Below are 18016 nucleotides of genomic sequence, written 5' to 3'. Positions count from 1 at the left end.
CGGTCGAAATCAGAAAGTATCGGCAATCATTTTCTGTCTCTCGCACTGAAAAACAAAGGTTGATAACATGAAAAGGGGGCAACGAAGAGAGTTGCAGACCCCCTAGCGTTCGTCAGGGGGTTCACGAAGGACCAAAAAGTATGAAAAATAAATGTAATAATTTTTTTAAAAAATCGCGGAGTGCGCGCACGGTAAGCTTACCGTACGCGTACGGTAAAAAAAAAAAAAATTGAATTAACAATCACATTTAATATATAAATCTAAGGACCCCCTAGGGAGAAAAAAACAATTGATATTTTGTAAAAAATTTAGAGGCGTGCATGGTACGAAATGCGCAACGTGGGTGCTCGGTGAGCGAAGCGCACCGAGTGCCCACAGCGCGTGCACGGTGCGCGCAAAAATTACAAATAAATACATAACTTAGCATTTAAAAAACCGTACAAATTCACTGAAAAAACCATAGGTTTCACACACGTTATAGTTAGGAATTAGCATTTAAAAAACCTTGCAAATTCACTTAAAAAACCATAGGTTTCACACAAGTTATAGTTAGCTGTACATTTCACTCGTAAAAAACCAATGTAAATTCCACGTTATAGTTAGATCAGGTAACTATAACTTGCGCGACCGCAATGCACAATGTGTCATTTCAGATGTCATCATTGATGTCATGAGTGATGTCACTTACCATGTCATAAGTGATGTAATATGTGACGTCATCAGCAGTGCATTGCGGGCGCGCGAGTTATAGTTACCTGATCTAACTATAACGTGGAATTTCATTGGTTTTTTACGAGTGAAATGTACAGCTAACTATAACTTGTGTGAAACCTATGGTTTTTTAAGTGAATTTATACATATATACATATTACCTACTGGTGGTCGCCAGTAGGTAGTTATAGTTAGGACCTATTTTCCATAGGAAACCCGCAACGTTCTATTCCCAATAACTTTGGCGCCGGTTGATTCGCGAAATTTTGAAAACTCGTGGTACGCTCCTATCCTGAAAGTTTCATCAAGCGGGGGCCGAACCGAGGCACAAGAAAACAGCGAAACAAACACGCAAAATGCAAAAAGGGGCCTGGGTAGAAACACCCTGACCCCCTAGGCCTGCTCAGGGGGTCCCACAAGGACCCCCAAGGCCCCCAAAAAATTATTATTATTTTTTTTAAATCGCGGGATGCGTGTAGGATCCACGAATCCTGCCTCGGAAAAAAAAACAAAGCGCGAGCTCCCACACTTCGTTTCTAATTAGCCCCCGGGGAGGCCAAGTCCCGGGGGCAATATATTATAGTAATGGGAGGCCCAGAGGGGCCCCCCAGCCCCGGGGACCTCCACCCCTCGGGACCGCCACCCCCGGGGTTTTAAAAAACATGGGTGGAGGGCTTAACCCCTTCCATGCTGCGCAAATTCCGCCGCTGTGCTGACGGAATCTTGCGCGGGCGTGGTCATGACGGAACGGTTCCGTCATGAGCACAGCTCAACCGTGGCTCATGACGGAACCGTTCCGTCATGAGCACCGAAGGGGTTAAAGGCCGCCCCGGGGACCACTACCCCCGGGGCTTTATGTTAATATATGCGGGGGGCTCACGGCCCCCCGCAGCCCCGGGGACCGCTTGTTTTAAAAAAAATATATAAAAAAAACCTGTGTGGGGGCTCAAGCCCCCCCACACGCCCCGGGGACTGCCACCTCCCCGGGGCTCTAAATATTCAAATTGGGGGGTCCATGATGGACCCCCCAGCCCCGGGGACTTCCACCCCCGGGGATTTGTACATTGTGGGAGAGGGGCTCAAAGGCCCCCCCATGCCCCGACGACCACCACCCCCGGGGCTTTATGCTAATATATGCAGGGGGCTCACGGCCCCCCGCAGCCCCGGGGACCACTTGTTTTAAAAAAAAAAAAAAAAAACCTGTGTGGGGGGCTCAAGCACCCCCACACGCCTGGGGACCGCCACCGCCCCGGGGTTCTAAATATTCAAATTGGGGGGTCCGTGACGGACCCCCCAGCCCCGGGCACCTCCACCCCCGAGGATTTGTACATTGTGGGAGGGGTGCCGTGCACCCCCCCTCCTGGAGCCTTGTCGTGGCCAGGGGACCGCCACCCCCCAGGGCCGGCTCCTGCAGCACCCCGGGACACTGTAGGTTGCTATGGCAGGGCGGGAGCCGCGGCTCCCGCCCTGCCATAGCAAACTTGGTTTGTATTTTGAAAGAGAGAGCAGGGAAACCTGCCCTCTCTTTCAAAGTGCAAACCAAATTGCTTTTCCACACGGCGAGCTGCATCTTAGCAGCTCCCCATGTGGAAAAGCAATGCTGGCTCCCGAAGGACGCGGGGAGCCGGCGGGACTGTGGGGGGATTGGTGACCCCCCACAACCCCCAACGGAGAGGGCCAGCCCCGGGGGATGGGGTTCCAGGGGCTACAAGTGGCCCGGGAGGGGGGCAACGCAGCCCCCATCCAAAAAAAAAGGCCATGCCCCTGGGAATGGGGTCCCCGGGGCCGATTAAGGCCTCCGGAGACAGGCCACGGGGCCCCCTTCCAAATTATTATTTTTAAAAAAAGAATTAGGGGGCAGGCCCTGGGGGATGGGGTTCCCAGGGCCAAGAATATTAGGGAAAGAAGGGGGGCCACACAGCCCCCTTCTTAAAAAATTAAAAGACCGGCATCGTGCCGGAGGCCACGCTCCCTCCTTTCAGCACTCTGCAAACGCGCCCCCTGGCGCGTTTGCAGATGGGGAACGAATCCCCCTTGAATACTGGGGGTCCCTGAGGGCCAACTAGCCCACCAGGAACCTCCAGTATGCGCCAGGGGGCTGCGTTGCAGAGAGGTGTTCTGAGGCCACGCCCCTTTTTACACCTCTCTGCAACCAGTTCTGTGGCGCTTAATGGAGGTAGCTGGTGGGCTAGCTGCACCCCAGGGACCCTCAGTATTCAAAGGAAGTTAATCCCCTAACTTAAAACGCGCCACAGGGAGCGTTTGCACAGTGGTGAAGGGAGGGGGCGGGGCCTGAGTTGACATGTGTGCAAACTCACCCTGTGGCACGGTTTAAGTTGGGGAATTAAACCCTGTTCAAACCTGAGGGTCCCTGGTGGCCAACTAGCCCACCAGGTGCCTCCAATAAGCGCCACGGAGTTGCGTTGCAGAGTGTTGTTAAAAGGGGCATGGCCTCTGAACACTTCTCTGCAATGCAGCTCTCTACACACTTGTCTTTCACACCTTCAATTCCCCAGTCAGTATTCATACACTTCCAGCAAACACCCTGTCACTCCCCTTGCACTCCTCTAGTGACCCATTCAGCACCATGAACTAATCCATTCACTGCCCCAAAACCCAACCTCTTATGAAATTCACCCAGGCACTCACCTTGCAGTACTCTAATCATTCAGTCAGTACCCAAGTACTCATGCAGTGAGCCAGGCCTTAGCAGATGGACTGCTTCAAACGCCTATCCACTATGCATGTAGTCCTCTAACCACCTACACACTTCTCTTTCACACCATCAATTCCCCAATCAGTATCCATACACTTCCAGCAAACACCCTGTCACTCCCCTTGCACTCCTCTAGTGACCCATTCAGCACCATGTACTAATCCACTCACTGCGCGAAAACCCAACCACTTATAAATTCACCCAGGCACTCTCCTTGCAGTACTCTAATCATTCAATCAGTACCCAAGTACTCATGCAGTGAGCCAGGCCTTAGCACTTGGACTGCTTCAAACGCCTATCCACTATGCATGCAGTCCTCTAACCACCTACACACTTGTCTTTCACACCTTCAATTCCCCAGTCAGTATACATACACTCCAGCAAACACCCTGTCACTCCCCTTGCACTCATCTAGTGACCCATTCAGCACCATTTACTAATCCTAGACACGAGAGCAGGGTCAGAGCTTAAAGAGGTCCAGCACCAAACATTGCTAAATAATTGGCCTGTCAAGTCAACATTGAGTCTTGGTGCAATAGGTTTAGGATGTGACCCACATACACCCTAAAAAGGTGATAAAAAACCACCGTTATCCAAAACTAAAAATTAACCCAGCACCCAAGCGAAATATTTCCTATTTATATAGCTGTCATAATACAACTTGTTCTGGTGGATGAACACAATATATAAACAAATGATTGGCTTTCCCGAGCAAAAAGTCACACAGTCATGTATCTTGATTGTAGTTGTAGAACATCCTTTATTGTAAAGCTCATATTTCGTTATTTATTAAAATCACCACACAATTGCTTTGCCTTGCCAACGCGTTTCATCCCTCATGGGACTTCTTCAGGGCTAGAAGCAATTACAAAAGAATATTTACAATATATACACAATAACCTCAAAGAATATAAATTTTAGCAAATATTGTGAATAGGAACAATTTATAGCTAGAAATCACATATAGGACTGATTTATTATATTTTTACATCATTTACTAATCCATTCACTGCGCCAAAACCCAAACACTTATAAATTCACCCAGGCTCTCTCCTTGCAGGACTCTAATCATTTAGTCAGTACCCAAATACTCATGCAGTGAGCCAGGCCTTAGCACATGGACTGCTTCAAACCCCTATCCACTGTGCATGCAGTCCCCTAACTAACCAACACACTTATAGTTCTGCACTTATACATTCAACAACAAAAAAACAATTTTTATTTTTCAATATTTTAAAAAACATTTTTATTTCCATTTATATTAAAAATATATAATGTAATTTAAAAAATAAAACGTAAAAATAAACAGTTAAAAAACTGTAGAAAATCAGTATAAAAAAAATACATATAACTATTATTACATTTAAAAAACCTTAGAAATTCACTGAAAAAACCATAGGTTTCAGACATGTTATAGTAAGGAATAAGCATTTAAAAACCTTAGAAATTCACTGAAAAAAACATAGGTTTCAGGGCTGTTATAGTTAGCTGGACATTTCACTCGTACAAAACCATTGAAATTCCTCTGTCATAGTTAGTTCTGCTAACTATAACTCGCGCGCCCGCAATCCACTGCTGATGATGTCACATATTACATCATTCATGACATGGTGTGAGAAGTTGGCCTGGTATATTCTGTTCACTAGTTAAAGTGGACACCTTGCACCACTACAATTCGACTCTTATGGTAGTAGGTTTAAGACAACCTTTTAAATAAAGCTATCCTAGTGGTAGCTGTGGAGAGCAGCCTTCAGGCTAAGTCTTTAGAGGAATGTAAAGCAGCTTGTTTTACCTTATAATCTCTTGAATTACTAAATGAAAGGACACCACACAGGTATATATATCAAATATATATGTATTTATTACTAACTCTCTGCTAATCTCTTTATAAGATTAGAAGTCAGGAACATATGCATAAATCAACGTTTCACAATAAATTAAGCACAAATATGGCTGCGGCCCTAGGGGCGTACCAGACCATATACTAAAAAAGAGACTTAGAGATAACGACTTGCAAGGGGACAAGGCCTAGGGCCTTCAGAAGTGCTGAGGCCTCATGAAACGACCCAAGGCAGATAAGTAAAGGACCCACGGGAGACGCATGCAGTGTGAGAACACAGCCGCGCATCCCTATTGACTTCAACGGAGCAAGTCGCGATTGGAAATTAAGAGTTTTAGGATACTTCGGGAGAGTCTACAAGCAAGTCACTTACAGGGTAAGTAGTTCTAGAGCCAACACCCACAGGAGCACTGTAGTGCTGGAGTTACCTCACCCAGGGAAGCCGGGTGCATAGGTGTCTGTTGGTGTCGGGTCACGGTGTCGTTTTCAATGGGAGCCAAAGAAGACTTGCTGCTTATGAAGACAGGAGAAGTGTCCGGTGGAATCCAAGCCTGGATTCAGAAGAAGGAAGACCTGAAAGCAGAGGGGACAGTGTTCAAAGTCACTTGGCAGTGACCCGGGACAAGGAAGATGGATGCCCACAGTCGTCGGGTGATTTCAGGTGATCCACGGGTGTCTTGACTCTTCAGCCACAAGGTCCAGGAGGCATTGACGATGACCAGGAGCTGGATTCGATGTGTCCCATGAAGTCTGCAGTGTCGGTGACCAGATTAGAGCCAACAAGCCTTGGTAACAGCAAGTCTCGTGGAAAGGATAAAAAGTCAGCGGTGCAGCAAGGTCTGAGGGACTCACCCAGCAAGGGTAAGTGAGGGCAGACCTGGGGCAACCAGGGGAGCCCTTTGGAACTGTAGAAAAATCTTCAGGAGACCCACAAGCCAACTGGCATGGGATCGCAAAGACGCCTCAGGAGGATTCTCTCAACAGGGGCCCACGGTCACTCGGGACAGGGTAGGCCTCTGATCTTCGGAGGGATTCCTGCTGGAGGCATGGACCACACATGGCCCAAAGCACAGGTTCATAGAATGTCGTGAAGGGGTTGCACTCGAAAATAGTGCGCGGTACCCAGGGATTGCGGTTCCTCGTCACTCGTGGGGTCCACTTGCCTCAGCGTCGCTGGGGACTCACGATGACCTTTGAGAAGTCAGGAAATCATCTTCCTGGGATGCAGGGACTTCGGACTCCGGAAGGCGCAGGAAAGTTTGCGACTGTTGATTGCAAGATTGGGTGCCTGCCAAGCAGGGGAGTCACTCCTTGACTTCAAGGGAGATTCTTCTGTCTTCCAGAGGTAGTGGAACGTCGAAGGTCCAGGATTCGTCTTCAGAGCGTCGTCCAGGGGTATCTAGTTTGCAAGGGCAAGGGTTCCCTAACTTATACTGAAAGGAAAGGAGGGACTAGCTCTATGACCCCACCTATGGGAGGGTCAGGGGAGTGGGTGGCTACACACACTTCCGTTTGTCCAGCTTCGTGCCAGAGCAGGGGCAGGTAGCCCCTGAGCCGGTTTGAACTGGTGTATGCACAGAGGAGCCTACTGCTCCCCCAGTGCAGCACACTAGGAGTGCACCCACTCAACCCCAATACACTAAACCCTGTCTGGGAGGTGGTCACACCTCCCTGTGACAGGATACCTATTGTTGGGCCTCCTCCACTGCAAGTTTTGGTCATCAGCAGGAGGCCAGCCCAGTGTCTGTGACTGGTGGCATCCATTTTTTGATGCCAGGGCTCTTCAGGATTCTACCACGTTTCCACAGTAGGTATATGTCTATCCCTCTAGAAGGGTGGGATCATACTCCCACACCAGTTACTGGTGTGGGGGTATGATTCCAAAGTGTTTGACACCAAGCACGACATGTTTTGATGCAGTCATTCCAAAGTAAGTATTTACCGCAAGGTTATAATGCACTTAAGAGTATATGGTTTGACCGCATTCAAAAACAGCCCCAGAGAATGGACTCTGAGAGCTGCAGAGGGGCCCAGCTCAGGCAGAGGCACCCCCTCACATGGAAACCAAGCACCCTGCCCTCAGGATTGATAGGGCCTGCCTTAGGGGTGACTGATAGGTTTAAATGTGTGTGCAGGAGAGATATAGTGAGTGCTAGCACCACCTCACCCAGGCTGCAGTAGCAGGCCTGTAGTGTCAGATTTAGTCTACTTCCCAGGGGTGGCATAATTCGTGCTTCAGCCCCTGGTAGGCCTGTGAAGTACCTATGCCCTTGGTACCTAAGGTACCATATACTAGGAACTCATAAGGCACCACAGTATCCAATCACTAGTGCACCTAATATGAACTCCATGTTGTTTCGAGAGAACAGAGAGGCTGGGGCCCTGATTTGCAGGGTCCCAGCCAGATTATAGCCAGAAACCAGTGTAAACATCAGAAGAAAAATGGGGGCAACATAAGAGGCAGTTCTACTCTCCTACACATGTTCAGTGACATCACTGATTACATCACTGATGACATCACTGATGACATCATCCATGTGACAATCAGGTACACCTCATCATACACTAGTATAACCTTTCATCACTCACTGTAAAATACAGAGTACCATATTTGAATCCATTGACACACCAATACAAGTTTCTAAAAACCCACTCAGTGATTCCTAGATCTACACACACATCTAATCACTTACCTATAGATTCACTCATACATGCTGTCAATGATCAATAGAACACTATCAAATATACTTATACACCTATATCGACATTGCACACCAGCACACATCCTATTCACTTATGCAGTCATCCTACTCACTTATGCAAACAATGGATCATACTTACATTTATTCATCCACACACTTATACAAACACCACTTCATTTATTCATATAGATAGTAACTCATACTTAGTGTGTTATAAAATCACTATTACAAGTATACAGTTATCGATACAGTGACTCATACAATCACTGAGTCTTATGTATACTTATTTATATACAACAACTTGTTGGACATGTACCATTGAGAGGTATATTTTCTCATCACCACACCCATAAAGATATTCACTCACCCAAACACCTGTTATAACATGTAGTCTTAACCTCATATACTTACTGAATCAACTATTCACACATCTTTGGGGAGTCACACACCCCCCACCGAACCACACACACATTCACTCTCCCATACAAATACTCAGTTAACTAATTAATAACTAATATAGACTTTCACGTAACTAGTAACCGACTGGGGCAGCAGTTTACACAACAACTATATTCACAGATATTCACACAGTTTAGTCACTATCCAATATATTTAGTGAGACACTATAAATTAGTAAAGTAAACAGTCAATCTCACTGCTACTAAATCCTCCATCCAGATATTTATATTTATATATCCACTCATTCTTCAATGCAGATTGCTATATATATAATACATATTTAAATAACGATCCAAACCACATTCACTGGATGATGTCATCAGTGATGTCATCAGTGATGTCATTTGAGATGTAATCAGTGATGTCATCAGTGATGTCACTGACCATGTCATGAATGATGTAATATGTGACATCATCAGCAGTGGATTGCGGGCGCGCGAATTATAGTTAGCAGAACTAACTATAATGGAGGAATTTCAATGGTTTTGTACGAGTGAAATGTCCAGCTAACTATAACAGCCCTGAACCCTATGGTTCACTCATCATATGTACTTATACACCTATACATCCTGATACACAATGCCACTCATCCATAGAGTTACTCACACACATAGTCACTCATGCTAATAAGGAATCAAACATCTATTTCCTTGCATATACAGTTATACACACACCACCACACTTACTTCTACAGAAACTAACACATACTTAGGGCCATATGTAGGTAAATTACATTTACCGATTCTTAAATACCGAATTTTACCGATTCGGTATTTATGAACCGGTAAATGTAATGTAGGTAAATAATTACCGATTCGGTATCTGTCGGTATTTTAAAATAGGTATTTACCGATTCGGTAATGGCAACTGGCTTCCCATTCATTCCTATGGGCCTGGAGGCCCATAGGAATGAATGGGAAGCCAGTTGCCATTACCGAATCGGTAAATACCGAATCGGTAATGGGGGAGGCATCATCATGGGTGGCAGGGTGTCACATTGACACCCTGTTGCACCCCTGATTCGTCCATGTGTGCACATGTGGCGCACATACATGCCCTAAGGGCATGTATGTCTGCCACATTGCACACTTCAAATTGCAAAAAAATGCCTTTTTACAGGTATTCGTCATTTACCACCAACTTTTAGTTGGTGGTAAATAACGAATCCCCACACCAACGACACAGTCCCCCTACATCTCATTTCAGGATTCGGTATTTACCGAATCGGTAAAATTACCGATTCGGTGAATTACCGAATCCTGAAATATGCCCCCTACATACCAAAAGCCTAAATACCGGTCGGTAACGGGATACTTACCGAAAATCGGCCGTTACCGACCGGTATTAGGCTTCCTACATATGGCCCTTAGTCTTTTAAACAATCACTTATAGAAACACATACTTATTCATACAGGAACTCTTCCAATCTCTCACTCTCACATATACTCACTTATATACACCAATAGTCACATATACTAGTTTAAAACATATGCAGTTACTCATAAAGACACTATTGAGACAGTCATTCACTCACTAACACACCCATGCACACACTCATCCACCCATACAGTCCTGCACACATTCTGTTTTCATAAACAACAAAAGAGTGATTAATATTATACTGATAAAGCTAATAAAGTAGAACAGCGTGGGAAAAACCAAACAGATTGTTAAAAGAACCCTCACTCACCAACCTAGTTGGTGACATGCTTCATCATCGGGTTCCCACCAAAAAGGCCGAGTGCCTCCCTGGTGTGCTACAACGCCTGAGTTACAGCGGAGATGGTTTTTTGATGGAGTGGTAGTGCATAGCGTGAATTTAAAAGGTGAATGGTTTTAACCGATAACATTTCCACCAGCCTTGTAAGGAAATAGTAGCTAGAGATTTCCAGTTGGAAGAGATGTGCTGGAAGGCAAGAGCAAGCGTCAGGTCAAAGAGACCGTGTAGGTGTACGGATAGGTTCAGAGACACCCACTCATTCTTCAACATGCCTTTCCCTATATATATTAAACATATTAAAATTGTAAAGAAACACATACTCAATAGATGATGTCATCAGTGATGTCATCAGTGATGTCATTTGAGATGTCATCAGTGATGTCATGAGTGATGTCACTGACCATGTCATGAGTGATGTAATATGTGACGTCATCAGCAGTGGATTGCGGGCGCGCGAGTTATAGTTAGCTGAACTAACTATAACGGGGGAATTTCATTGGTTTTTTACGAGTGAAATGTGCAGCTAACTATAACATGTGTGAAACCTATGGTTTTTTCAGTGAATTTGTAAGGTTTTTTAAATGCTAATTCCTAACTATAACGTGTGTGAAACCTATGGTTTTTTCAGTGAATTTCAAAGGTTTTTTAAATGCTAATTTTGGATAAAATAAATATATTTTTTATATATTTCTTTTACAAAAATGTCCCTATGTATAAATTATCTGTATCCTTTAATTTTGTGTGGGTATTTTTTTTTTACTTTGAATTTGGATAAAGTTGAACAGCATAGTTAATATCTTCTATTAACTTATGTACACTTTATTTCTTTTTTTTTTTTCTATAAATTTTTAGGGTGCGCGCACTGAGCGCGAACCTAGTACGGTTGCGTATGTTTTTCATGTATGAAGGCGTACGTTATCTACGTACGCATACATACTTTTTAGTGCGCGCTCGTAGCGCGCACCTAGTACGCATGCGTACGTTTTTTGTGTACGCATGCGTACGTTATATATGTACGCATATGTACGTTTTAGTACGCGCTCGCAGCGTGCACCCAGTACGCATGCGTACGTACGCATGCGTGCGTCGTACGTGCTCCACGCGCTACACTCGCGTATACGCGTAGAGTACGCGCGCTGACGTTCGCGCATGCGCGCGTGCTGCGTATAAGCGTTACGTACGCGCATAATACTTATGCGCATGCGCGCGTACGCGTTCGCGCATGCGTAATTGCACGGTGCGCGCTCTGTGCTTGCTCCGTGCGCGCACCTCGGGTTATGTGATGAATAAAACAACACTTTTAATTGGTTTTCATTACTTTCAGTTTCAGATTGTTTCAACACCACACCCAATCCCCTCATGGCAAGTCATGTGATCAAGAAACATCACTTTTCATTGGTTCAAAGTACTTTCAGTTCCAGATTCTTCCAAAACTACACCCACTCCCCTCATTGTTAGTTCTGATTCTGAGAAGGAGCTACTCTGTTTTTGTGAGACAATGGCAGAGCACCAGCCACCTTCTCAGAGTGAGCAGGACACTCTTGAGAGACAGAGGCAGAGGAAGCAAAAAGACTCCTTTATATGGCAGTTTTTCACTTTTCCTGAGGGACAAAAGAAGATGAATGCACCAAAGGTCACCTGCATACTTTGTCAACGCATCTTGTCACGTGGGAATGCTAATAAGAAGTACTCTTTTAGTATTCACACTATGATGAGGCACGTTGAGAAAATGCATCCTGTGACTTTTCATCAAGCTTCTGGAGCAAACCCTCCACCTGCTCAGCCGATGACATCTGCAGCAGCTCAGCCGAGCACATCTTCGGCAGCTCAGCCGAGCACTTCTTCTGCAATGGTGCCTTCACCTTCTAACACACCTCTGGATATTCATCCTTGTTTTGGGAGGATGAGTACACGCTGCATGGATTGTGCTACTCTAATTACTATGGGTGAGAGCAGTATTGATCTCATTCAGAGAAAATTTGAGGAGCACCCTTGCAGTAGGCCATAGTTTTGTTATTTATTTTTTTTAGTTTTTCTCTTCCTCTGTCCCTACATTAACTCAAGGGCTCTTTTTAGAGCCACCTAAAATCAAAACACAAAAACTTGTTTTTTGAATCTATTTGTCATTTTTTTTTTTCAATGACGTTTTTTTTTAAAAAAAAAATCCTTTTTTTCACCTTTAGTAAACCTTCAGGGACTCCCTGACAAAGAGAGGGGAGTGGCAAAGTAATTAAAAAAGAGATGGTGTACATTTCACAGATGAAGGGAAGAGACTCTTCCTATTAAACTTTAAACTCTGCATCAGTACTTACCTATAGGTACCCTAAACCTATCAAAAAAGATAATAGCTCATTTTAGTGCTGCATTTGAATTGGCTGTATTTACAAGGAGAGGAAAAGACACACAGAGTGGCTTATCCTCTCCTTGTAAATATGGAAAAGCACCCTGCGCCACTAGTACGTCAAGAAAAGTGATGTAGTGGTGGCGCAGGTGGCTTGTAAATCTGCCCCAGAGATGTTAAGGAAATTAAGGGTAAAACAGACAAACAGAGAGTGACAGATACAGAGACAGAGAGCAAACAACTGAGAAGGAGTATGGCAGTTAAAAAGACTAAGACATATGGATACAGAGAAAGAAACATGGATGAAAAATTAGTGATGGAGGTAGTAAAGGTAGGAGAGTAGTAGAGAAGGAGTGAGGGAGTTACAAAAGAGTAGTAAAGCAGGAAGAGTGAGTGAGAAGAGAAATGAGAAAAGCAGAGTAAGGAGAGGTGAAGAAAAGGAAGCATGAAACAAAAGCAGTGACACATACACATATTTTAAACTTACCTGACCATCAAAGTAACTTATTTAGAAATAAATGTTTTTATTTAATTGCAAGGAAACTGAATTACATTTTCTAAATTTTCTTTCTAGTTCTGAAAAAAAGAAAAAAAGTATTAATATTCAACAATACATTTTATTAAACAGTACATGTTTTTTCATATTTAGCAAAGCAATTTTTTGCCCTTTTTTTGCTGTTTTCAGAATGTTTTGATTTTCACTGAAAATAGTGAAATCAATTGTATTCATCATTTAACAGCGGGCAAAAAAAAAACAATCTGAAAGATTGTTTAAAAAAGCCCCAAATGTATCCTCACTAAAACATACCTTAATAGAAATGTCAAAAATACCTAATAACAAATTACAAGAAATCACGTCTGTAAACCTTGTTGCAAAAGAACATTTTCCAAAACAACATCTGTTAAAGAAGTCCACAATTGTTTGTTTTACCTTTCCTTGAGGCCAAATGGTAAGTTTAAAATCCTTTTTGAGTGAAATATCCAATTTTAATCCTTTGAAATGTAAATAATGCTTTCTTCAGATGCTGAATTTAGTATTTAAAATTTGGGTTTCAGAAAAATTAAGTAACAATTTGGTAAATCATAAGGCAAACGTTGCTTGAAAATCAATTGAGAATCATTACACAGTGTCCAGCCTTTTTCACATTTAAGATAAACTGTGGAATGACCAGAAGTTATAGAAGGACCGTCATGAAAAATTATTGCAACTGCTACAAAAGTTTTTCCAGATATAGATAATTGATTACCAACAAACTTCTTTAGTAAACTTTCCAATTTTGTTCCATCAGCTCTACAACGTTGTACCATTAAAATTACATACTGTCCATATTTCCTTAAAAATAACGTTGACAACATTTCAGATTTAGATTTAGAACATTCCATGTTGTGATTAGCATCTTTAACTAATTTACTAAAACTCACTGTTTTACTTTCTGGTAATGGTAAATATATGAACCTTTCAGAATCAACATTAATACTGCGTGTGTTCATACAGTTATCACAACAATGTTCCCATTTATAAGAGACACCAAATAAATTTTCTACTTCTACTCCTTCATCTTCCAGTACCATCAGGATATACATCAAGAATTCCTGTGCATCTTGCTGGACATTTTGTGTAAACTGTGTATATCCAGAACATACATCTAAAAGATTTCTAACATCAGAAGCACTTTCTATTTTATTTTTCTCATTACTCAGCTTCTCATAAAGGAGACTCAGCAAAGAACAGAATCTTTTTTCATGATTTAGTATTATCTGCTCTTGCAAAGTTTCAAGATAAAATACAACATTCAGCACTACATTTGCGTAGCAGTTGACACCAGAGCTATTTTAAAAATGACAACCAACAACCTCTTCCACACTGTCCTTTTTCTTTTTGCTTGCAGTCACATCACTATCTTTTTGTTTTCTCTTCTGTACATCCTCATTACAGATATTCTCAAATCTCCTTTTCCGACAAACAACACGTTTTTCAAACACAGGATACTGACCTAAATGAGGAGCATAGCTTCTTCTTAATCTATTATACTCCTTTACACAGTTTGTATCAGCACTTACTTTTGAGTCATCAAAGTCTATCATGAATAAACCAGATAATTTTTTCACGCGTGACAAAGCAACATGTGCCATACCTTCTTTGAACACAGTAGACCCAATGTTTACAAAAGCACTATCAACAGTTAATCCTTGAGACTTGTGAATAGTTACAGCATATGCTAGAGAAATCGGAAACTGCTTCCTACGTACATATAAGTCTTTCACTAGCAAAAAACGAACTGAACAACGACTAATGACTTTAACCTCTTCAATCTGATCAAATTTTATTTTTAAGAATTCAATTCCATCTTTTTTCTGGTACTTTACAAAACCCACAACTTTACCCATAGCTCCATTCACTAAACCCTTTTCTACATCCAAATTGCGTCTTAAAATTACTCTACAGTTCATACACACATAAAGATTCTTTTCCAAACCAGCTGTTTTTGAAATGTTTTTCTCCAGAGAATCCAATTTAGTAGCCAATTTGCCTGTCAATATAATAGTTATTCGTTCATGTTGAATTTTATCCACAGCTTCCAGTTTTATGATCTCTTCATTTTCCAATTTCAAAAGTTCTTGATTGAATACAGAGCATTCATGTAGTGTTGGCATTAAGTAGATTACAGTATTTTTTTCAGCAATTTTCTTGTATATTTTCTCTGGAACTATTTCTTCTGTTGTAAACAAATTACTCAGCAATCGACTCTGTAATGCTTTTCTGCCATTTTCTGTGAGTAGTCCAATTCTGATACCTTTCAGAATACTTGCATAATCTTCATCATTTGCTTGCCGCATATTGGTAATGAGTTCTTTGTACTCAAAGAATGACCAAATATTCACATTACCTATACTTCCTAATTACTTCTTCGTGTCTTCATGTGTCGCAGTATTAAACACTGGTTGTCCTTTAACTGGAGTAAGTTGCAAAAGATCCCCAAAAACTATGACGTGTTTTCCTCCAAATAACACGTCATACTCTGTCTTCAGAATTTGCTGCATTCTTAAATGCACAAAGGCAAGCATTAAGTTTGATACCATGCTTACCTCATCAATAATGAGTACTTTCAATTTCTTCAATACTCTTGAAACTTCCAAGCATGCTTCTCCTGCTAGTTTGTGGTACTGTATTTTGTTCTCATGCTCTACTGGTAACATTAGCAAACGATGTAAGGTAACTCCTTTTATGTTATACGCTGCTAACCCGGTTGGAGCAGTAACAACACAAGACAAAATGGAATCCATTTTCTTCTGTAGGTAGCTTCTAATTACATTAATTAAGAAACTTTTTCCAGTTCCTGCTTGTCCACTTACATACATTCTCATTGGTTCAAAAGATGTGCATGAGCACTCTTTATTTTCATGTAGTAATCCGTGATCAATTTTTTTCCTGACTTCTTCATAAATTTGTTTTTGTTCTTCATTCAGTTGCTGCTCCAAATATGTTAAGTCTACTAAATCTTCCTGAGCTTGATTCATAGCTGTTTCCACTTCATTCATGGCTATTGCTGCTTCATTTTCTACGATTGGTTGTCCTAGAGGATCTTGACTGAATGTCCCAGAACTTTGACTGTCTTGAGAACTGTCTCTAGCTACTTCAGCTGCAATTGTTGCTTCTTGTGCAATTTCTTCATTTAACATTTGAACATAAGTTGTGAAAATACTGCATTCTATGCTGTCTTTGCTAGCATTGAAGGAATCTTCATAACTCTGGAATTCTCCAAGTACTTCGTCCTCTGAACGCCATGGTTTAAACAGCTGCAAAAGTGCCAAGTAGTAAAATTCCTTTTTGTCAGGAGTGTCGCAACTCAGCTTCCGGTGATTTATCAAACTTCCTTTTGTTTGCTTCACCAAACATCCCTCCTCACCACTGACTTTTTTCCATTGTTGATATCTTCTGTGGCATTCCATTTAAAAATGAAGTTCTGCAGCACTTCATAAAGACACATGTCCTCAAGGTGATGACTTCTTTGTGGGTAATATGTGTCCAACATGTTTGTTCTTAAAATGTCTGTACTTTCTGGTTCGAACTCTGCTAAATATTCAATTTCTCGAATAGATTTCAGTACCCGATTTCACATTCCTGCAACGCCTAAACTTACCCAAATTATTCTTCTGGATTTCGAGTACAGACTTGCAGATGATAACCTATCTGAGCATTCGTAGGATCCAATTTCTCGATGCGATAACATCTTTAAACTGAAACTGTATAGCTTCTTACTGACAGTCTTCTCATGAGAAATTTCTTCCCACATTTCCTTCAATTCCGTTTTCTCAGATTTAGTGATGTAAGATGTGACATACCGAGCAACAGCAATAGAATTGTCAGCCACATACTGTATATCCATGTTAGCATTCCATATGGATAAAATGACTGGGTTTTAGTCATTTATATATTTTGACTCTTCTTTTCTTCTTAGGTTGTAGGTATTCTTAGGCGATTTTCTTGTAATAGTATGTCGCACAGCTGACATAAAACTGTTTACTCTTCCTTTTGAAAGAACAGGTCGTGGAAATCCAAATCGACATTTTGTGTAGAATTTATCTTTTCTCTTGTACTTTCGTCGACAGTATTTTCCACACCGATGACTTTGGAAACGTAAAACTTTCTCTTTTAAGTTTTTCTCTTCTGTGCTTTTAGGTATAGCACATGTTGCATATTCTTCAATGAAAGATAAAACTGCTTCATCAGCATCTGTTCCAAATTTTGGGGCATCCTTGATCCACAACAGCATATGAATATGAGGAGCACCTCTTGCTTGGTACTCTTTTCTCCAAAAGAAATCCACAACTTCTCCAAGAGGTGGATTTTTTTTATTGCAGATGAAGGACATCATAGCCTCAAATCTATGATTGAAATATCTGCAAACATTAACCGGATCTAATGAGCACAATTCTCCTGCTGTCTTGTATTGGATGTTTTCAATGTTTGAATTTGCCTCTCGCAGAAAATCCAGTAAATCATCCCAAGCGTATTCAGCACAGCTCAGGGTAAGGAACCATGTAGGAGTTCCTAAATTCCGTAACATACACTTCAATTCTCCATGGCGTCGGTACCAATATTCATTAGTTCCACGCTGACAAGCCATCAAATTGATCAATTGAGATTCCAAATGATCATCTCGCTGTTGCACTTTGTTGAGAAAGTCCTTTGCTGACACATTATGTAGATGTACTCCAGTTTTTAAAATGTGATTTACTGCATAAGATAGTGCAGACAAGTCACTTTCAAATAAAAGATGGAACAAATAAGGAATACTTTGACGAAATCTGGGATCTTCTGCAGATAATCTTGTAGTCCGATACTCCGAAGCAGGAATCTGTACTGGATGTTCATCATATCGTCCACCTTCTCCTGTTGGAAACAGTTGGGGAAAACAACGAGCTTCCAAGCTCTCCTCCCATACACTCACAGGAGTTCCTTTTGCTTTCTTCATCTGAAACAGATCAATAGCGTTTCCTATAACTTCTTTAGAATGAAGAGGAT

The sequence above is a fragment of the Triturus cristatus genome, chromosome 7 (genome assembly GCF_964204655.1).
Source record: "Triturus cristatus chromosome 7, aTriCri1.1, whole genome shotgun sequence".
Classification (NCBI taxonomy): domain Eukaryota; kingdom Metazoa; phylum Chordata; class Amphibia; order Caudata; family Salamandridae; genus Triturus; species Triturus cristatus.
This window is presented reverse-complemented; position numbering follows the sequence as displayed.